Source organism: Cavia porcellus, unplaced genomic scaffold (genome assembly GCF_034190915.1).
Source record: "Cavia porcellus strain 051 isolate PalLab524CR breed Dunkin Hartley unplaced genomic scaffold, mCavPor4.1 scaffold_24, whole genome shotgun sequence".
Lineage (NCBI taxonomy): Eukaryota > Metazoa > Chordata > Mammalia > Rodentia > Caviidae > Cavia > Cavia porcellus.
Window position 1 is genome coordinate 51,326,539 of NW_026947507.1, and position 23,170 is coordinate 51,349,708.

The following is a 23,170-nucleotide window of genomic DNA, read 5'->3' on the forward strand; positions in this document are numbered from 1 at the left end:
GTGTGTGTGTGTGTGTGTGTTGAGTGAGGGTCTTGCTTTGTAGCCCAGGCTGGCCTTGAACATGTGATGATTCTCCTGCTTCAGCCTCCAAGAGCTGAGATTATGGGCATGTACTGCCAGATTTCTTCTTTCTTTCCTTCCAGCCTTCTTTTCTCCCTCCCTCTTTTTCTTTCTCTCTCTCTTGCTTTTTTGTTTAAAGGTTTCATATGAAGTCCAAACTGGCCTCAAACTTGGGATCCTCCTGCCTCAGCCTTTTGAGTGCTGGGATTAAAGGATTACTAGCTGGGGAGACCCTGTCTCTTAATATTTTCACCATAGGGACTAGGTTTGACGGGTTTGGCTCATAGCAAATGCTATGTGAAGTATACTCCTTTGACTGTAGGTTTGATCCCTTCAGCAGTTTTGGATGCATGTAAATTTAAAAAAACCCTCTTCTTTCACCCAGTTTTGGTAATTTATGTACACTTTGGGGAAAATTGACTATTTCAGTATGTGTTCGTCTAGGTATGCTAAATTTGCCACTTTAAAATGGAAAATGTGCTCTGTCTCAGATCCTAGATGAGTAGTAGCGATTTGCTCCTTCACCAGGTCAATTTCAGTTTTGTGCTAATAATACAACCTGTAGCATGATTTTACCCACATCCTGCTCTACTTTTTGTGAAACCTTGAGTGACATTAGGCATTTTGTGATTGAACAGCCAGGAGAAATTGAACCCGGGGCAGTGTGCTTCCGTGACGCTCACTCCGTCTCCAGAATTCAACAGCCAGAGAGTTCTGAATGGCCTTTAATCTCCATTATTCTGTGTGTCCCCTCACCAGTGATGCCTCCAGCCTCATAAGGGGCTCTATATTAAAGCATTTCATGGCTCTACTGGTCTCCAGCTCTCTAAAGTTTGTGCCTGGTAAATATAGAGATGGGTTTTTATTACTATTACATCCTTGCTTTAGAAAAAAGGTATTACCATAAGCTGTAGATTTGCACAAGAATTTTCCTTTACCCAGGAGTAATTAGAATCTAATTTTGGGCTTCGGATCATTGTACCAGCATCCTAATTCATTGGCAGAGTAAAATTTACATTGGCTACTTTGTTCATTTGAGTTACCACACAAATGGATCTGTCAGCTTAATTAAAAGTGACACAACTGACCAAACATCATTTCGCCTAGGTCACCGCAATCTAGGATTTTGTTCAGACATAAATCTGTAGATTACCTTGTTGCTGCAGGAGTTAAAACACCCTTGGCACTAGTTAATATATTGCATATTGTTATCTTAGGAGCACTGTTCAGGTTACAAGATTTAGGCATAAAACTGATCAAACAATCATGTTAATTTCCTACTAGTTTTTTGAAATTCTGTATTGTTTCTATCCTTTTTTTGTTTTGCTTTTTAAAATTAAAAAAATTTAAAAAGAGATACTTTATTGAGTGAAAGTGGCCAACAACATCTAAAGAAAATACACTTGGCAGGGAGAGAAATTTTATAGTCCACTCCTGGAGGCTGGATCAACAGTGACAGGGATGTGAGAGGCACAGGTGCACAGCTGGGTCCAGAGCTTGAAGTGATGCTCTGCTGGGTCCGGGATGTGCACCAGCGACTGAAATCCACGCTGGACCAGCGGATCTCCATCGGCTTCACATCCCCTTTTCAGCAACACCTGCTCAGTTCTGGCCTTCACCTTTGCCTGCCTTCAGATAAGGGTCTTTAATGCTAAGCACGGCTGAAGCTGCGTCTAGGTAAGTCAACGATTTTCTTTTGCACAGGGATGATTTAAGACTTCATTATTGCGAGGTTCTGTCTCCACCGTCCTCCGTCTTCCAGCCGATTTTACACATGCACATCCTTCTGTGCCAGGGAAAGCACTTCCGGTTTCTCCTAGCCAGACCATTTGTCTTAACTACAATTCCAGGTCCAAGATACTGAAGTTGCTACTGGTTAAGTGGCTCGTGGTCTTTTCATACTTCCTGCCTTGTCCTCCTCCAGAGAGTCAAACTGTAGGACACACGAGTAAATCCACAGTTTTGTTAATGCATATTCCTAATTCTTTCACGATGAGAAGATTCTATACATCTCACTTGACTCATCATCCCTCGAGAAGACGATGGTTAATAAATAACAAGAAGAAGTAGGCTGGAGAGAGGAGGGGAGGGTGACTGTCACAAAAACTGCACCTGCCTTGCTTTATGGAGTATGGGACACATTTTTCAGCCTGATCGTGCCACATGCTGGAGAGCTGGCCCTGTGCGCCAGGAAGGAGACACTGGCTGTTTTGCACTTGCCCGGGTGGCACTGGGGTTTGACTGTGTTTGTAGTAAGCTATACCTTCTGAGCCACAGTGGCAGCCTTCTATGTGTGAGTCGGGTTTTCTGAGTGATGAAGTTTGAATCTCACACAACAAACTTCTAATTTGTAGGTGGAAATGGCATTAAGAAGCAAAGGAAACAACAAAGACTTTGTAGTCAGGACATCCAGGTTGGAATTCTGGCCCTGCCGTATAGTGGCTGGGAGGCTTTGATCAGGCCACCAACAGCATCTCAGTCTCAGTACATTTGACTACAGGTAGTGACATCTGCCTCGTCTGGCTCTGGTGAAGAAAAATTGCAATGTGTTTTATAAAGGAGTTTGCTTGATACAAAGACCTTCAATGCCTGTTAATTCCTCTTTTCCTTCATGAGTAAATGAGTAGCCCATTCCGGGCTGTATTCTCAAAAGACTATTTATGACAGTTCTTGTGAATGTTAGGAATTTCTTTCTTTCTTTCTTTCTTTCTTTCTTTCTTTCTTTCTTTCTTTCTTTCTTTCTTCTTTCTTTCTTTCTTTCTTTCTTTCTTTCTTTCTCTCTCTCTCTTTCTTTCTTTCTTTCTCTCTCTTTCTTCTTTCTTCTTTCTTTCTTTCTTTCTTTCTTTCTTTCTTTCTTTCTTTCTTTCTTTCTTTCTTCTTTCGTCTTTTTGAGACAGAGTCTGGCTATGCAGGTCAGGCTGGCCTTGACCAGGCTAGTCTCGAACTCACAATGATCCTCCTGCTTTAGTCTCCCAAGTGCTGGAATTACAGGCATGTGCCACCATGCCTGGCTGAGAGATCACTCTTATAGACATTTTGTGACTCTCACATGAAGAAATAATACACAATACATCCTGAAAATTAGAGTATGGAAAAAACTAAGCCTTTACCTTTATTTATTTTTTGTAGTTTTTAAAAATTTTAAAAACAAAAAAGACTTAAACAAAACAAAACAATTATTATTTCAAAACAAAATAATAGAAGGTTAACACTAGTTGATATATTATGTATTGTTATCATCTAAGTGGTCGTTCAGATTATAAGATATAGGCATGAAAAAATAATCAACGAGCCTTTACCTTTAAAAGAAGATACTAATCTAGGCACTAATATTTACTTCAAAAATAAAATAAAACTAAAAATAGTTTAATAACTATTTGTAATAAACTAGTTCATTAATAGTTTAATAATAAAACTAAAATTTTTTAGAGAACAGCGGTGCTCACCATCTTTATCTTACCATCCCTAATAATGACCTTGTTGTCACATTTCACATCTATCCTTGGCCATTTTCAAAGTTCACATGTAAACATAATTCTGAAAAAAACGATTTTCTTAATGAGTATTGACATTTTCTTTTTTACAAATATAATTGTGAGCCAGGGAAAGACTTACAATTTCCTAAGAAACAAGCCAGAATAGCTGGAATCTTTTTCTTAGAAAAGATATCCACACAATGGCAGAAAATTGAGAGTTTTATTTTGAATGAAAATGAGTGGAAAGTTTTAGGTTGAAAGGCAAATGATATTATTTACCAAAACCAAATGAAAAATCATAAATATTGTTAGACTTTTTTATGAAAAAAGATAATACTTGTCTCAAAAATGCAAGTTGACAAAATAAATTTCCTTGAGTGGCAAACTTTCTTTTCTTTTGATTTTTTGATAATAGCAGCAGACTTGGAAAAGAAATACAGATTTTTTCCTTTATTGTCCTTTAGACTCTGAACAATAGAAGTAATTTACCAGTGCAGAAGAGACATGCCAACTCACTGACCATAAAAGAAGGGCATGCATCCCTCCCCCAAAATTCAATTATTTCTAAAACTCTAAGACATTTCAGTGTGTCTCTCATAAGCTTTTGTGTTCATTTTTGAGGCTGAGATAGCTCACGACGTTGCTTTATGTAATCGAGGGTCCTTGGACACATCCGTCAGCTTTGCGCTGGTGGTAGAGTCTGTTACCAGTGCTTGGAGATGGGCTGGTGTCGGGGCTCTGGGATGGGCCCACTTGACTCTGCCATGATCTGAGTTGGAACACACTATTCCATTCCACAGCCATCCAGATGGAAAGTGAAGGGCAGAAATTTACCAGTTATAGCAACAGAGCGATTGAGGTAGACAGAAGGTAATTAGTTTTTAATGATCTTTTGGAAGTCGCATGAATAGACTGATTTCTGTTTTGATCTTGCTTGAATTACTAGCTGCTTTGGAGTGTTCCCTCCCACTCCATGGGCTTTGTTTCTCCATTTTATGGTCTGCTGATTCCAAAGTTTAGGTTTTAGCTTGGTCCATTGTTCTAGTTTGTAAGGCTCTGCCCAGTGTTTTTTTGTGTTCTTAGCTTTAAACCTTGTTGTGATGTTTTCCTTTTATTTAGAGAGCTGTTTCCTCTTGGGAATTCCATGGGGTTATTATCACTTCCATGGGGCTCTCATTCAAATTGGAGGCTCATCGTGAATTCATTTCTCCCTAAATCAGGCTGTGTTCCCTGTGAAGTCATTTTTAACTCTGCCCTGATTATAGCCTGGATTTCTTCTCTTTTTTTGGATTATATGCAAGTTATTTAGACTCAGCTAATCAGGCTTCAAAAAGAGTCTGCATGGTGAGAGATGGGGTTGTGACTGAAAAGGTCTCCCCTGAAATAATAGTCATTGCTTTTCCTCAAAGCTTCCTAGTGACAACATGCCCTGTTTTTGTGCAAACATTGTCACCAACCCCAATTCAGTTGTCACAAAGATTTCCACATTCTTTCTCTTTGTTTTCTTCTTGCCTATCCGATTATAAGACACATTTTTTGGTGTAAAGGAATCAGGAAGGTGGTAAAGGTTTAATTCTTTGTTTGCTGTGTTTTTATTTTTTTAAATTAACTTTATTGGTACAAGTAATGGTCACATTCATCATTGGGAATTTGTACCTGTTTCATGTATATATTTAAAAATTATTTTTGTAAAGATGTGGAGGATGAAAAAAAATCAGCCAACTTCCCATAAACCATAAGTTTGTAACATTTTAAAACAAACCTTCTGATTTTCCAATGTAATTGTGTTCTTAGTTATATGACTTTCCTTTGCATGTGGTCATGCTTTAAAATAATTTTTCATTTAATTTAAAGTGCTTATCTTCCCAAGCTAGTAAATGTCAGTGTGTATCAGTGATCTTTAGCATTTTTAGTATTACTTTTAGTGGACATATAATATTTGTACAGATTTATGGGTGTGGGATGTGTGACTTGATGGTGTGACAGTCAAGTCAATAATTAACATTTCTGTCTACTCTTATTTGTCAAAATTTTATTTCTGTATATTTGGAGCCTTTGGATTTTCCTAGTTATTTTGAAATATGTAATATAGCATTGTAGACTGTACTTACCTTGCAGTACTGCAGATGAAAAGGCTCCACCATCATTTTAAAGACTACCAGTAAAAGGTTTGTTCTCTGTGGTCCTGAGAGGTAGGGTGACTGCAGGGAGCAAATAGATGTAATCTGGAAAAGAGTGAACGATCACCTAAGAGCATTCACTGTGTTCCTCCAGAAAAGAAAAATAAGAAGAAGCGGTCTTGAAAAATTCAAGAAAAACTGTTTCCTGAGATGTGAACCTGCAGGGTTTAGAGCCCCAGCCAGACACAGCCTTTACCCTCGGAGTGAATTAACACTCAACTCGAGTGGCAGGCGCTGCCACACTGGGTCCCTCTAACTTGTTCCTCGCCACGCCTCATGGTGCAGGACAGAGGAAGGAAGCAGGCAGGGGAGAGGGCAGCGAGCTGGTGGAAGGCAAGGTGCGGGGTCAGGTGGAAGGCACGAGAGCTGGGCTAGCAGGTGGGGGAAGCCTCGAAATAGAGAAAGAGACGGGCCAGTGGGATTCCTAGCCCTGGGCACCCAGTGGAGAAGAGGCTATGGGTCCTCATGGACCTGACTGCCCTGTTCCTCTTGCTGCCAGGCACTTGGTCCCCAGAGGAAGAGGCTCAGAGGGTGGGAAGGTCAGTGCGGCTGCCCTGTGGTGCCCTCGGGGTCCTGCCTGCTCACTGCACTATGATTTGTCTTCCGTGACGTGTTTTGTGCAGTGACCTCTGCCGCTGTACTACCTGCTTCTAGCTCTTAGTGTGATCCTCTCCAAAGTTTTGTGTAAGATCTTTTTACTAACTCTGCTTTGTACCATTCCCCCCTTGTTGTAGTCAGGAGTTGTACACAGAGAACAATTCAGATCAGGACATGGAGTTTATAATATTTTTATAATGGTCACCGGAAGTTAACACAGGAGAATGCAGGAAATCTATCTGCAACACCAACGACATAGATTATTTAGTCAAGAGTCTAAACCCCACGGCAATGTCCCACATGAGTCCAGATAAAAACCCAGAGCTCAGGACAACACCTCCACTAGTCCAACTGGAAGTCCAGAGCCCACAAGAAGGACTCCCACCGGTCTCTTTTACGGATTCGTGCTGGGAAGACCCAAGGGTTAGCGGTGGAAGCCAGAAAGTCCATGCCAGCAGGATGAAGGAGCTGTGCGTGGGATGAGGGTTCTACACTGGAGCCGAGAAGTCACACTCACAACAAAGAGTGGGGCTGTCCTGAAAGGCACCACAGCTGTCCTCAGTGACACGGAGGTCCCGAGCTCCTCCAACGACAAGCACAGTCGGGTACGTGCCAGGAAGCAGCGTGACGAGTTTATCCTGGAGACCAGGCAGCACATGTCTTCCCCTCCGGAGCCAGGAAGCAATGCTCAATGTGAAGACCAAAGCTTCTCCAGGAGAACCAACAGCTCAGACAGCAACTTGTAAGAGAACCCACAATGCCTCCTTCACGCCTCAATCCCTCCCAACACCTCTCTTCTTCTCCACCTATTTATCCTGGCAGCCCTCAGGTGGAGCATCTTCTCTCAATGCACGCTGATGTAATCCAGCTGGCGTTAAGTTGACCCACCAGTTTTCAAACCATAACACCCCTCAACTTTTTAATTTCTAGACATCAAAATCTTCCAATCTTTTAAAAATGAATTTCCAGTCTGACCTATGCTTCACAGATCTATAATTTTGTGGTTTTAGCATTTCATTGGTAGATACCCAACATGATGATTTGAGCTCATGCATTTCTTTTCACATAAAGATGTAACATAGTCCACTCACCGAGTTTTGGGTGAAGCGTTGCTTTCTTTTGAGGCCATGACTAAGGAATATACAAGATGGCCAGTGTATATCTAAGACCCTCATGATAACTCGAACTTTGGACATTTCTCCAAAATAAGGAGAGGAATGTTTCTCTAGTGTTCCTATAGATTCTAGATTCTATAATCTAGAATGCTGGAATTTCTCACTTTTCTTGGTAAAAGTGGTTTCTCTCTAATAAAGACATTGACCACATTATTTTGAGACACGTGTTATACATCACACTGTCCTACTTGCTCCAGAGAGAAAAAAGTGGAAAGTTAGGAACTAGAGCAAATTATAGCTCTGGATTTCTCTGGCAAAATGATCTCCACCTATAGTTTGGGATAATTGTGTTTTCATCATAGCATGACTATGATGACTAAATGATGTTTTGTATGTATTTTGCAAGTTGTGTATATGTAGTAATTGCTAGTATTATTATATTGTTTATATTACTGATCACTATTAAACCTATCAAGAAGCTTATATTCTATTCAGGGTACATTAGTTATCTACAGAATATTTAGATGCTAAACTATTTGATAATAATCACAACTTAGGCACTTAGGTTAGGAAAAGGCTTATGTGGGCCAGAGGGTAGGGCTAGGAAGACCACCCTGCACAAGTGAAGACCGAATTTAAGATATGAAAGGAGAATTAATGTTTCAAGAGAAAGGAAGTCAAAGGTAATAAAGGGGGAGGAAGCAGGTAAGAAGAAGTGTAGGGTTTTGGAGCTTTTTTCCTAGATTTATTCTTTCTTATATTTTCTTTTAGTCTTCCATTTTTTTCTTTTTACTAAATCTTATTTTTTAGCTTTACCTGCGTCAGAATAATCAGTAGGTTCATGTTATGGCTTGCATCTAGATGTGTGGGTGTAGGTGTGGTGTTTTGGGGGTGGCTGGATCTAGGTGTGTGCTGCTGTGATAAAAGGTGTGATGCTGGGATTGACAGTGTCCCGCTCTGGGTGTGGGAGCTACTCACCCTGCTGGACAGTATGAGATGGACCGCAAGGGGCAGAAATCGGGCTGCTGCTGTCACTTGCAGTGTTGCTGCTTTGCTGCCCCCGCCACACCCCCTGCCCTGACGCCAGCTGACGGTGGACTGAAACTTCTACAAACTGTGAGACGAAATTTATCTTTCCTTCTTTAAGTTTGGGTGTTTGATGTTTTTGTCTTAGCAATGAGAAAAGTAACTAAGATAGCTCATAATGCCACTTTAAATTCTTAAAATTCTCGGTTTACTATGTAGTTTACTATTCAGCTGAAATTATATCATCCTAAACATAATTCTGGGGAGCTCTATTTACATGAGTGTTTATAATATTTTAGGAGACTTGAGTCTATATTCTGCAGGATAACATTTCTAAAAAAAATGTGTCATTTTGCAGAGCAGTAGACACATCTAGTGTTTGTGATGGTTTTCATTTGTTAAAGAAATCATACAGCCAATAAATATATACACAAGCTATGACATGACTGTAGATATAGCTACCACCACCATTAATCCCGATTGTTTTTTTTTTTTAATTTTATTTAAGGAGAAAAAAAAAGCAGAGAAAGGGTACAAGTTATACAGATTTACAGAAAAAAATAAACAGTAGGAAATCACTAGTTAATGGATTACATATTGTCATCTTAGAAATAATTGTTCAAGTCACAAAATTAAAGCTTGTAAAGTGGACATCCCAACAGTGAGACTGCAAACAGTTCTGTTCAATGATCCAACAAAACTCAGTGATATCATTATCTATCTTATACACTTATATATACATGCAGTTATATCGTTTAGAGCACTTTCTTTTCCTCTCTTTTGTACAATGACAATTACCCATTTTGGGTTTTGTTGCTCCCACAGTTCTTATTACTTTTTTGGAAGGGAGTAGAACCAAATGTGACATAACAGAACAAAGTCAATCAAATCAAAAGGGTGGACATAATAAATAATGTAAAAGCATAATACAAGTTGATCAACAATGGTTACCATAATGCCTCCCGCTATCTCTAATAGAATTGCCTGTATCATCAGTTATAATAAAATTGAACAAAACAGTAAAGAACAAAACCGACAAAACCAAAACACTGGAGACATTATAGGTCTTCAAAAGTAGATAATAGTCAACGAGAATGGGCGTTATAATGAATCTCACTATCTTCACAGCTGTTGCTTAAACTTTCGAACCTGGTACTATCAAGCAAAACAGAATAGGGGGACATCAGTCAAAAACAAGATGGTGAGAGTAACACAGGGCTTTAAATCAAGATAATGGAAAGTCAAAGTGGGTTACTATAATGTATACTGCTATTTTTTATTTATTTTTCCCTTAATTAAAAGGGTAAAAATAAAAAAGTAAATAATGAAGTGGAGATTGAGATAAAAGAGGGCAAAACAGCGCAGATCAAAACATAACCATTTAAGCAGAATAGTGTTTCACCACAAGATAATCCTGACATAAAAGTAGTTACCATACTGTCTCTTTCCTTGAAATCTTTGAGTATAACTTTGTATACTGTAGCATCAAATATATCAAAACAATGTAAAACCATTTAAGAGAATGACAGCATTACAGGGTATTTAGAATCAACCAACAGAAAACGAACAATGGTTTCTGTATAATCTCCTTGTCTTTAAAAGTTTTTGCTTATACTATCATACATAATAAAATCCAATAAGATACAACCTGTTTAGACCAGTGGAGACAGAAGAACAAAAGCTTGATGAGACTTCAAAACAAGATGATACTAAATCAGTATTACCTATTATGACATCATTTTCTCCAAAATAGCTGTTCCTATCATCCAATCTTCTCTGCCTCATTTCTGTTGAGCTCTTTTTCTGTCATTAGTTGTCAGTTTGTCTTCTTCATTTTGTTTTCTGCTCCATTCATTGTGGCCTCTCTGCCACTATTTCTGGATTCTTTGTATTTTTCTTTTTTAGAATATCCTGTAGTATTCTCTGTAGAGTTGAATTGGTGGTTGCATATTCCCCTAGTTCCTCTTTATCCTGAAAGCACCTTGTTTTTCCATCCATTTCCAGGGGTAGTTGTGCAGGATATATCAATCTTGTCTGGAGATTATTATCTTTCAAAGCTTGAATTATTTCCCCCCACACTCTTCGTGATTTGATGGTTTGTGCAGAGAAATCTGCTGTAATTCTGATGGGTATTCCCTTGTAAGTGGTCTGTTTCTTGTCTCTGACAGCTTTTAATATTCTGTTCTTGTATTGAATTTCTGGAATTTTTATTATTATATGCCTGGGTGTTGCTCTGTTTGAGTTGTAGGTGGCTGGGGTCCTGTATGCTTCATACAACTGAGTATCTTTACCTTTTGCTAAATTAGGAAAATTCTCCTGGATTATTTCTGCGAGTAGCTTTTGTAGTTCATTTGTTTGTGTCCCTACTTCTTCTTTTATGTTCTTAATTCTTAAGTTATGGATCCTCTTATCATCTTCTAGTCTTTGTATTATTGCTGTTTGTTTCTTTGTTACTTTTAAGAAGTTTTTCATTTCATTCTCCCATATTACAAATCTGCCCTTCAGTTCAGATAGTCTGTCCTTAGTTTCTTTCAAGCTGTTATGCCAGTTTTTGATAAAGTTTTTAGTTTCCTGGTAGTCTCTTTGAACCTGCTTTACGTATTCTATGCTTTCTCTATTTTCTCCTTCAAACAATTCTCCCCTCTTTTTCTGTTCTTCCATTCCACCATCTGTTTTTTCTTGGGTGGTGTTTAGCATTTCTCTAACTATTCTGCTTATTTCTAGCTTCAGGTCATTAATAACTTCATTCCTGAACTGATCTATGAGGCTCTCTAGATGGCACTTTATGTCTATTGGTGTTGTGTCTGCTATTGCCTGTTTCTCAGGATTGGGGGCCGAGGGCCCTTTCTTGTTGCTCCCTCTTCCCATATTTTTTGTTCCTTATATATCCAAGCGTATATAGGAGGCCCAGCTTCCTTTCCTGTCAGCCAGTCTGATTGAATTGTGCCGGCTAGGTGTTCCTGCCCACCGCAGCACACCAGGAAGTTGCAGATCAGGCAGCCTATGCGCCCCCCCCCCTTCCAGGTCACCCGCAGGCTCTGGGATCTGGGTTGTGCTAGCCCACTGGGTCTCAGCCAGCAGCGTCACATAGGCTAGGCACTTCTCACCAATCCCGCTTGAGAGGGGGATACGTGGCTGAAGTCGCCGCAGCGCCCTGCTCCCACAAGTCTGCCCAGTCCCAGAATGTCCTCTGTTGGAGTCTCCCAAATCGTGGGAAGAGTGTCAGTTTCTCTCACTCACCTCACCGCAAGTCAATGCACAGCTCCCTGCCCGTCCTGTTTTCAACTCCGTTCGCCTATTCCCGTTCTCAGAGTTTCCGCGCATCTCTCTCCCTGCCGAGCCGATGTAGATGCAGCCGCCATGTGGCGGGAAACCCAAATCGCGGCTTCCAATGGCGTGGGCTCCAGCTTCCACACTGAGGCTTTTCTGTTCCTGTTATAGCACCAGGATTGCACTCCAAGTTGGTTTCTCTCAGCCCAGTTCGTTCTTGGGTCAGCAGGGCATATCTCCACCTACTCACGACTCCTTACTCCGCACCATTCCTGAATTCCAAGCTTGTTCTTTCAAAGAGCCTCCATAGCTGCTGCTATCTGTCCGCCATGTTCTCCCGGAAGTCGCCCAATCCCGATTCTTTTTGAAAAGTAGCAAGCACCTTTACTTTGGTGTGTTTCCATTTTATTTTTATTCATTTAAAGTATACATATGGTCATAGACCAGCCAGTCCTAGTACTATTTTAATATGCTTCCAAGCGCAAATTTTAGTTTAATGCATGCAGGATGCTGCAAGTTATACTCAGCTGTAACGATCTATGAGCTGATTTTGGGGCTGAGGTAGACAAATGATGACAACTTTGCCTCCTCCTTTCTGAGCCTTCCATCTCATTCCTTTCATTGTCTTAAGCAGACAGGACAGTGAACAGCCATTGGTGTGTGACTGTTCAGAGTGCTCTGCTCCAGGGAAGCATGGTGCTGCTAGACTTCCCTTTCTCATGGACCGCTGGCCCTCAGTGGCCCTGGGTCTCAGCTGTGGAGGGAGGTGCCTTACAGGGATTTAAAGAGACCAGGGGCCACTCAGGGACTCAGAGAACACTGCGGAACCTCCAAATTCAACAGAGTGAAACGCGGAATTTCTCTTTTTGCAACTAAGAATAGATTAGGGAAGCATGTTTTGAAAAGAAAAATCTGTAAAATTGTATAATGTTCCATAGAATAAAATTTGAAAAGGTGAGATTAAATTGCACCTAGTCATCTGCTCATTTAAATCAGACTTCTCTGGTCATGATTATGGCCCATTGGCCTCTCAGCCTGCTTCATGTCTGAGCCTGACCAGTGAGGGCGTCGGGCCACTGACTGGGCGACCTCACCCTGCAAAGGGACTCAATCTCCACTGCGGTCCAGGTGTCAACCAGGTGGAAAAATGTTGCACATGCAATTTTACCTTTAGCACCTTCATTCAATGTGGGACACTTTATGTAATCTATTTAATGACATGCATTCTTCCCCAAAGCATTCTGTTTTCCATGAAAGCTCCTGTAATAAAGGTTCCCCTGGTCCCAGAGTCTGGGCATCACTTGGAAGCACATTAGGAGAGTAATATAGTTCAGTGTCTTTGAAACTAAGCAGATGCAGGCCAGTTCAGTCTCACTGCTTATTAGCTGTATGGCCGGGGGTGAGTTATTTAACCTCTCTAAATTTGTTCTCTCTCCCTTTTTATATGTGTCTCTCTGTCTCTGTTTCTGTCTCTGTCTCTCTCTCTCTCATTTTAAAGATAGTAAAATCCAACAGAACAAGACAGAACAAGGCCAGTCAAAACAAAGCAGCAAAATTGATACAGAACTTCAAAGCAGGATACTAAGAAAACAATAGTAGCCACCATAGTATATCTTGTTATCTTCACAATAGTTGTCCAGTCTGTCAGATATATCAAAGTCAAACCCAAAACAAAACACAATAAAACCAATCAAAACAGAATATTGAATAAAGCAAAACAATTAATCAGAACAAAGCAAAACAGTGTGCTTTCTCTCTCTTGTAAAACAAAAACACTAGTATTTATTGAAAAGATTAAAAGAATAAAAGAGTACATTTAAATCATTTAGCACAGTGATTGATATGCAGTGAATCATCACTCAGAGATGGATAGCAGTATTAATAGCAGGGAATACAAATAATACATGTCATGGCTTGCAGTACATTAGCATTATTAATGCGTGATTTAATAAAGGTATAGATTGGCATTAAAATACCTTAATGTTAACTACTGCTATAATTATTATCGTCATGCTTGATTACTTTTATGTTTTCTCCTCTGTCCCCACAAGATAATATTGCCTATTACCCATGTCCAGATGCTGTGAACTATAATCAGGTGTTCTATGAGGAATAAATCAACTACTGGATGTGGGTGTGCTTTACAAACCATAAAATCATTACGATGGTGAAACAGAGCGGGTAGATGGTGTCTGCTGGCATTTCTGACCTCCATTATACAGCCAGAGTCTGCAGGACAGCATTTTAGCGAGTGTTAACCTTTCAAGAGTTGGGCCTGGTGTTTTCGGAGAGCCAGAGAGCAGTCTCTAATTAGGCAGAATGCTTTCTCCAGAAATCCCGGCTGGGCAGTTTCTAACTCTGTTTCTTGTACCTGTAAAACCATTTCACCTTCGGGGTTCTTGCAGCTTCTAGGGACCCTCAGCTGCTGTCCTATGGTACAGTTTATCGTCCTTCTCAAAGACAATATTCCAATGAGAACATCATTTCTTCCTATTGTGTAGCTGTGGGGGTGAACCCAGCAGTAGCCACCTTGGAAGAGACACTTTGTGAGACCCTGCCCTCTAATGCTGTCCTTATGCTATCACCCTCTGAAGTGTGCGTCACATCTGTTTTACAGACCAGGAAACTGAGGCTCAGTAATCTGTTCGATGTTGAACGAGAGAACTGGAGTTGAAGCTTTTATAAACTTGTCGTAGGTCCAAGCTCTTCCCCATCCCTTAGCTTGCAGGTCCTCTTACTGCTTTAGTGCAGATGTGAGAAAAGAGCAGGAAAGGACAAATGTCAGCCTGGGTAGTGTCTCCCCGGAGGAGTGCTTGAAAGTGGTGATGGCCTTTGGGTAGTCTCAAGGGCTGGGCAGGGGTGCACTGGGTTTGTGAGGCAGGCCACTCCGAAGCCAGATCCTTGGTGGCATTCCGGCTATGCTGTGAGAGTCAGGGACACGACCCTGTCTGACACCCTGCTAGGGCTTCAGGACTGTCTGTCCTGTCGTCTCCTGAAATGATACAAGGCGACTGTCTCTCCTACTGTGACTGCACACAATGCTGGAATTTCTACTTGGGTGCTTCTTACAGTGTAGGAAGCCCAACCTTTACTGCCCAAGCAAGATTCAATTGTTTCTTCTTAGACTTTTTGTGTATATGCAAATATTTTAATAACCCTTACAATATACTAATAATCACTTTCACAAAAACACAAGTGTGGGCCTAATTTTATTCTTTTCTGAGTTGGCAGTGCCCAGTACAGAGCTTAGTTAGAAATAGAGCGTGTGAATACAGGGCAGAGCAGTGTCTCTGATACCCAGGTGGCCAAGGAGCCCCGCTGAAGGCCTGGATTTGTTTGTGTTTAATGGACTCTTTCCTGTCCCCGAGACCGGCAGAACCAGCCACCCTGGCTTGGCTGAAACACAGTTGCAATTCAGTTGTCCTCTATCTGCCTTTAGAAAATATGATCCACACAACAGTGAAAGCTGTCACCGTCAGGTGCTATCTGGTGGAAAGGCAGGCTCCCAAAAACATCCCCTTTGTTCATCAGATCTGCCACCATGTGACCCCTGGCTCCTCCTTGAACTCAAAGTGATCATGAAAGGTGAACACTTTGAGTGGATTCAGGACATGGAGGCAGCACAGACATCGTGCAACAAAAGACACTCAGGAAAGAAAACTTGCAGGACTTCTTCAAAAACAGTGGCAAGAGCAATGGGAGGAGAGTCCTGAAGTGGGAGGGGGTGTTTTGAGGATTAATTACAACGTGTCTTGTTGCTGTCTTTTTCAATCACATGTAAAAAAAATTTAAAAACAATAAAAGAAAAAATACACAATTTCAAAGAAAGATGATATGAAATTAACAGTGGTTATTATATTACATATTGTTGTCTTCAAAATATAGTTGTTTAGATTACCAGATGTTGACATGCAAAATTAATCAACTGATGTAAGTACCAATGTTCCTTTCAATGAACTAATAGAATGAGTAGTACAACTACCTTAGCTATCTTGTATGTGTGTGTGTATATATATATTTCCTTATTTTCTCCTTTCTCCCATCCCCGTTATTCTTTCCTTTTGAGCAGTTTCTTTCCCTTTCCTAATATCCGTTGTACCTTTTGGATCTTACTTTCAGTTTCTTACACTAGGGAGACATTATCAGTCACACCTTGGATATTGTGAATGTATTGAAACACTTCAGGTCGGCACTGGCCCTATCCAATTATTAATTAAAACCCTATAAAGCCCTTTGAAAAGGGTGACATGGTGAGAAATTTTCCCTGTTTTGTATATGAGCCTTTAGTTGTCATGTGTTTTACCTGAGATCTCTTAGTAACTAAATCGAGAGATTAAAATCAGCATGAAATATCCCCGATTCACAGTGTGTTGGCTTTAACATGTTTCTTCTTTTCCCCGCTGCTCTCCTTTCCTCCCTCTTCATTCTCTCCCCTCTTTCTTCCCATGATCATCATCATGAACTTCTGCATCATAATGGAATTGGTGACTTTCTTGCTATAATTGTTACCTTAGACCCGGAGCTGGGGGCAGGCAGTGAGATCTGCCCGTCTCTCCGCCTTCCTTCCTGCTCTCCTCCACTGCCCACTGCCCCTTTCTCCGCTTTTCACCAGGGTTCACTTTTCTCCCTGTTGCTTGGGGCACATATTCTGACTGTGTTTTGTTTTCTTCCCTCCTCCTTAGAGGAGGAGGCCAGTAAGATGGTGAGGTGTGTGTTCAAAAAGCTTAAAGCTGCTACTTGAATAAAATTTGTTGACTTTCTGAAATGTGAGCTAGCCTCTGGCATGCTGGTTTATTTAGATTTGTGCAATTTCCATTATTTAGATAAAAATTATTTAGATGGTTTTTAAAGGGACGAAGGAAAGGACAGAAGACACAAATATACTATTGGCTCCAAATGGGCAAAGCGAATTGTCTTTAACTAAATGATGTGTTTGAGAAGAAGAGAAAACAGTGGGTTTGGGTGGGGTCCAAGGATATCGGGGTTACAAGGAGAGTGGGGTGGGGGTGGGGGGTGGTAAATACCTGGAGACTTCCTGGAAGACACTTGCCTTGGGCACCAGGAGGGGAGGGATTCAGAGGTCAGAGGGCAGGAGAGGTGGGATTAACTGTCTTCCCTGTGTCAGATACTTTGCAAAGGAATAGAAGCAATGCTTTCTTTGGCCATCGTGGGGAGTCATGCTTGTGTTGAGGTGCCTGCCTGTTCCAAATTTGACCCCAATTCTTGACACCCAGGATATTGGTCAGGAGAATGACTGTAGCCCTGCTGAGCGGACTATGTGGAAACTCTGGCTTGGTTTGCCATTGTTTTCTCCTCAGTCACTGATGTTACAAGGCAGGCACCAAAAGGGAGAAAGGTGGGTTCTGCAGTTACAGGGAGTACACAGGGTCCCACAGCTCAGCGAGGGAGCTGAAATCCAGTTCTGATACAAAAATAAGACTGAATTTCTCAGACCCTCGGATGTTTCATCTGCAAGGCTAAAGGAATGGTGCTAGATGGTTTTGACAATTCTGGTTGCTGCAAAAATGTAGGTGCCTCTCAAAGCTCTGTGAAAATATTCATTGAAAGCTTCAGGAATCTAGTCTATTGCTTACCATTGTATCTTAGAATTAACAGAAGAAAGTTCGTGAATATTTTCTTTTTATGAAGGCTGTAACCTTTTTGACATTACTTATGTAGATGTTTTTAGGACAATAGATTTCATTCTTAAAGTGCTAGTCACTTTTTATTTAAAATGAATTTACATATAAAACATAGAACACTTAAACAGTTGCCTCAGCTTGTTTTGGTCCAACCATAGCTAATTAATGCATGGGAATTATTAGCAGAGCTCTTGCTATTGACGTAAATTGAAAGGATGTTACCTGATCCAGTTTTTAACTGTGGATTTCATTCAGGGCCAAGTTTCTCGTAAGAATAAAGCCATGTTTTCCTGATATACTTCCACTTGAGCTAATTAATTATCCATATTCTAACGTAAATTAAAATATAGAACATGAGTGCAAAGATACTGTCACTTTAAGTTTTCTTCAAAAATATTGGGACACATTTTCAGCGGTTGTGCTGTCCTCATTTAGCGGGTGACTCTATTCATTGCCGAGAGCAGATTGATTTGTTTATAAACTTGTTAAACCAGATCTGCACATGACTGCATCACAGATAATAAAGTGAGAAGAGGCCACTCAAGTTGTCATTCTGTGTCCACTCATCACCTCACCCTTATTAACGTCTGAGTTAACATTGGAAGTCGTGGATTCTGCACTGTATGTTTTGCATGCTGTGTGCTGAGTGAGGAGCAGACCGGATTGCTCACCACACGTGTTGGCATGGCTCAGAAGACCCGAAGTGCAACTGGAATTCCTGCTTCAGTGGCTCCCCAGGCTGGGATGCTGGAGCTCCCATGTGTAGCCTGTTGTGCTGGAGATGCCCACCAGATGCCAGGCCTGCTCCTTGCACATTGGCACCATGGGAGCTGGCAGGAGCGTGTGCCCTGCTGCTTCCTGCTGGTCGAGGACTTCCCAGCTGGCTGCCACCTTTTACAAGTTTCCTAGTTTGGGAGTAAATAGAAACCAGCTCTTTCCCTTGACACTTAATGAGCTCTTGATCCTGATAGTGTTTTACCTAACACAGGGAAATATGAAACCTATGAGATTCTTAGTTGCTTTAAAAAATACTTATATTTCTTGCCAATTTTATGGTGATACTATTATTCTGAGAGTGACATGTCAGTGATAGAAGGTTGCAAAGATTCTGTGTGTGCGCGATGGACATTTAAAGACTATTATCTTTTGATAGTGGATATTTTTTAATCCAAGAATGGAACCATTTCATATGTTACAGCAGTTGCCAGTTTACCAGCCGCCACAACTGATGAGGGCAGAAATGCCATCTTTCCTAGAATTGGTCTCAGACATACTCTTTAGATTCCCCCTCTTCCTAGAGATCAGTAATTTCTTCTAGTCTGTAATCACATTTGGGTCTAGCTGATTTCTCAGTCAAAATTAAATTAAAAATTTCAGCCAAAATTACCCTGTAACTGTACATTTCAAAACTTGGTTGCTTGTTACCAAAGAGCATCTGAATGGGTTTCTTTTCCATTTTCCTCTTGGTTTTTGGAGGCCAAGAGGAAAGTCCTTACAGCCCTGGCAGCCACACAGGGGCATGTCTCTGCTGTCCCCTGGGCCCTCCTGGGCTTCACCAAGCTGTACCTGGGTTGCAGGTCCCAGTGTGTGGCTGGACTTCTGAGCCTCCTGCTGATTGCTGTAACAGGCTTTGACTTGGGTACTCTTGATTAGTGCGGTAGGTCTTTTCTGAGTCCAGGGTCTACATCCTCTGCTAAATCCCGGGCGATTTCTGGTTTCGTTCTTCTACCTCGCTGCGGTGTGTGAGCCCTGGAGCTGCCATGTAGGTGCCAGGCTCAGCCAGAGCCTGCATCTCACTCCCACTTCTGCTGCCATTTGGATGCTATTCCGAATGCTGAGCATCTCAGAGGGGCAGGGAAAGGCTGAGTCTCTGCTGAGGAAAGCAGAAGATCAGTGACAACTCGGGTGTCACTGAAGTCAAAGTCTCCTGCTGGCTGACTCACAGTCTCTGAGCACTGATTCCCAGGTGAGGATGAGAAAGAAGGCCTCTCTGTCTGATATGGCACCCTTCTCTCCTACAGCACCGCAACAGCTTTTCATGTTCACTTCCTGTCTTTCAGGAATTGACGCTGGGTTGCATCTTCTTTCATTTCAACTGTATGACATTAATTGTTGGTCCGAGTCCTTCAGACTTGGTTTCTTACTGGAACATGTTCACCACTGGGAAGTTTCCATAGAACCCCTTTCCTCCTCGAAAGAGCCTGGCTCGTGCTAAATTAAAGACCTTTGCACGCAGGCAATAGTCTGACTCCCTGCGAGCAGATTGATGACTGCTGGTGACGGCACACAGTCACTCTTTCTGCAGCAATGAATCTCACTGATTTAACAGGGTGCCGGGAAGATGAGAACTATGGGAAACTCGGGATTTGAAATTTACCGCGCATGAAAACACATTGTGTTTTAATATCATAAAGATATTATATCCGCTCTATCAACATTTCTCTCACTCCCTAATCAGGAGAATTTTAGATGGGTCTGAGGAGAAGGAATTAAATTCACTACATGGTTGGATTTCTATTAATAACCAGTATATTTCCTTTGAAACAAGTCAGCATAGTCTTCTTTACATTGCTGATATTCAGAGAGTTTCTTTCTTTGGTAATTTATCATTTGTATATTTTAATTATAAAATAAAAAGCAAATATTGTTTCTCCCTCTCCATGAATGTGTGTGTACATTAAAGAGTAGCTTAATGAATTCTAAGGCAAAAGCTGTTATAATCATCACCATGTTAAGAAATAGAGTTTTGACTGGGGGTGTATGCTCAGCACGATGACGTTCTGAGTTTAATCCCCAGCATACTAAATAAATAAATAAAAATATAAATAAGTACTGTCTGCCACCTATAAACCCATCATATGCTCTGTCTTGATCATAATTCCTTCTCTTTGACATATGTCACTATTATATCATAATAATAAACCTGTCACTGTTATTTACAGTGGTCATTTCTTGTGTATGTGTGTAATCTTATTGTTCAAATGTCCATCCCTAGACACTGTGGTCTTGCCCATTGTACTATGGCTGGGACAGAACCCTTGACTTGCCCACAGTTTAAAGGAGGTGAGATTTCTTTTGGCTACTGTTCCAGAAGTTCAGTCCATAGTCAGCTGGCTCCAAGGTAGAAGCATCAGTGGTGGAAGGGCACGAGAGGACGAAACAGCTCCCCCCGTGGCAGCTGGAAGCAGAGTGAAGGACAAGAGGACACCTTTCCAAGTCCCAGCCTTGACCCACCGGAGCTCCTTCTGGTTGGATCCCTCTCTGGTTTTATATTCAGGATAATGTTTCCTTCCAGGAATGAGTTTGGAAATATGTTTCCCTTTCAATTTCATTATAGGGTTTGTGTACTAGTGGCATTAGGTCTTTTTTAAATTTCTTACAAGAATTCAACAGTGAATCTGTCAGGATTGGGTTTTTCTTGAGGGCAGCCAGTTTATTTATTTATTTTTTTTGTCTTTTTCTTTTTTTATCGGTACCAGGGATCAAACTCACGACCACACACTTGCAAGGCAGGCGCTTATGCTGCTGAGCTAAATCCCCAGCCCCCCTGGGTTTTTCTTTGTTGGTAGGTTTTCAACTACAGCTTCAATTTCATTCACTGATGCTGGCTTATTTAGAATCTTCATAATTTTCTGTGTAATTTCTGTGTGTTTAAATCTTTCAATACACTTTCTTCAGCTTTTTAAGGATAGAGTTCATTACCGTCACTCAGTAGTGCGCTAATACACAAGGACTTGCTTCTGACTAACAGCAGCTTTGCCCCCATTGGCCAACCTTTCCCCACACCCTGATCCCTGCCCTCCTTTGCCTCTGGTGCCATAATTCTATCCCTGCTTTCTATGTGCTCAACTTCTTCAGATCGCACCTATGAGTGACATCTTACGGCACTTCAGCTTTGCACTGGCTTATTTCATTTATTTCTAGTTCCACTCATGTTGCCACAAATGATAGAATGCCATTCTTTTTTATGACTGAGTAGTAGTCCTTTGTGTATACCAATCACATCTTCTTCATCAGGTGAGGGGCACTCAGTCCACTTCTTGGCCACTGTGAATAATGAACGTGGCAGTATGGGTGTCTCTTCCACACGTAATCCCATTTCCTTTGGATTCATGGCAGGAGTGGGGCTGCTGGATTGCATGCTGCCTCTCTTTTTAATTTTTTGAGGGACCTCCATTGTTCAGGGTTTTCTTTTCATCTTTACTAGCCCTTGCTATCTTAATCTTTTTGATAATATCTTTTCTTACTGGAATTAGTTGATACCTTGCTGTGGGTTTGATTTGCATTTCCCCATAGCTAGTGATGTTCAACATTTTACCATATACATATACCTACTAGCCATTTGTATATCTTCTTTTAAGGTACAACTTTTTTGATACAGAGAATTGAACTCGGGATCTTGTACTTGCCAGGCAGGTGCTTATGCCTCTGAGCTATATTCCTTCCCCCTTAAGGTGAAACTTTTTAAGCTCTGTTATACTTTCGACAAAAAATATCCCCCAAGAGGCTGACCATGGTGGTTTATGCCTGTAATCGCAGCACTTGAAAGGCTGAGGCAGGAGGATCACCATGCATTTGAGGCTAGCCTGCAGTACATGGTGAGTTCAAGGCTGGTCTGCAGCACATAGAGAGACCCTGGCTCAAAAAAATGTCCCCCAGAAGCTCAGGTACTCAGAGGTGGGGCTTTTGGGAGGTAGTTGGATGACTGATGACTGATGAGTTCATGGTTAGGCGTACTCTTAGGCAGTAGGGCCTGCTTGCAGGAAGTACATCATGAGATATAATTCGAGAGAGCCGGATGGTTCCTGCGCCCCCTTTTTCTGGCTCTTTTCATTTTGCTCCGCAACTTGGCTGCCTTGAAGTGAGTGAGCAGCTTGCCTCTGCCAAGCCTTCCACCATTGTGTCTCTGCCTTGGTGTTGGCTTTGCCAATGGACTGAATCTTCTGAAACCGAGAGAAGAAAAATGTAGCTTCTGATGGAAAAGCTTGCTTCCATATGTTTCTAGCCTCTGTCTCAGCGTGAGCTCTTTCCAGGAGGCTCAGAGTCAAATACACTCTTGGCAAGGGCTGCTTCCTCTCCTCCTGAGCCTTATGCTTCCCCCTCACAGTCGGTGACCAGGCTTGATAAATGCCAAAGTGAACACAACAGGTATGTGTGATCCACATCACTCTTTGAGAGCAGGAAGAGGTTAAGTTAAGGAAAATGCTAATTAAAGCTTCACCTCCTCCTCCAACAATCTGCTTTCCCCGAGATACAGCTTAACAGTGGTGACTGGTTGACAGAAACGTATCAGCAGAATGTGGTTAGACAGTTTCCTTCAGGCAAACTTTTAAAATAAATGTGAGTTCCAAGGGCAGAAACTCAATCTATAATACACAGCAATAGCCACTGCCTGGTGAACCCATTATTTTGGCTTTAAAGCATTAATTTGTTATCTCATGGTCAGGCTAAATAAAAATAAAATATTTGAATCAGTGACTTTTGAGAAGCCAATGCATGTGTGTGTGTGTGTGTGTGTGTGTGTGTGTGTGTGTGTGTGTGTAAGCATGAATTGTTCTCTAATGCATCCAAGTGATATAGCACAGAAGAATATTTCCTGGTCTCCACACACTTCTCGGACCAGGCCTCTTTCTCTTTCCTTAGACGTGTTTTGCCAGGTAGCTTTGCTGACTTCTAACCACTCAGCTGAGGTAGCCTGTGACTTTAGTCTCCAGCCCTGTCTGGAAGAATTCCAGCTTGGGTGAATCTAAACACATTCAGAAGTCTATGATGTTGGAAAGAAAGAAGGTTTTTGGATGATTTTT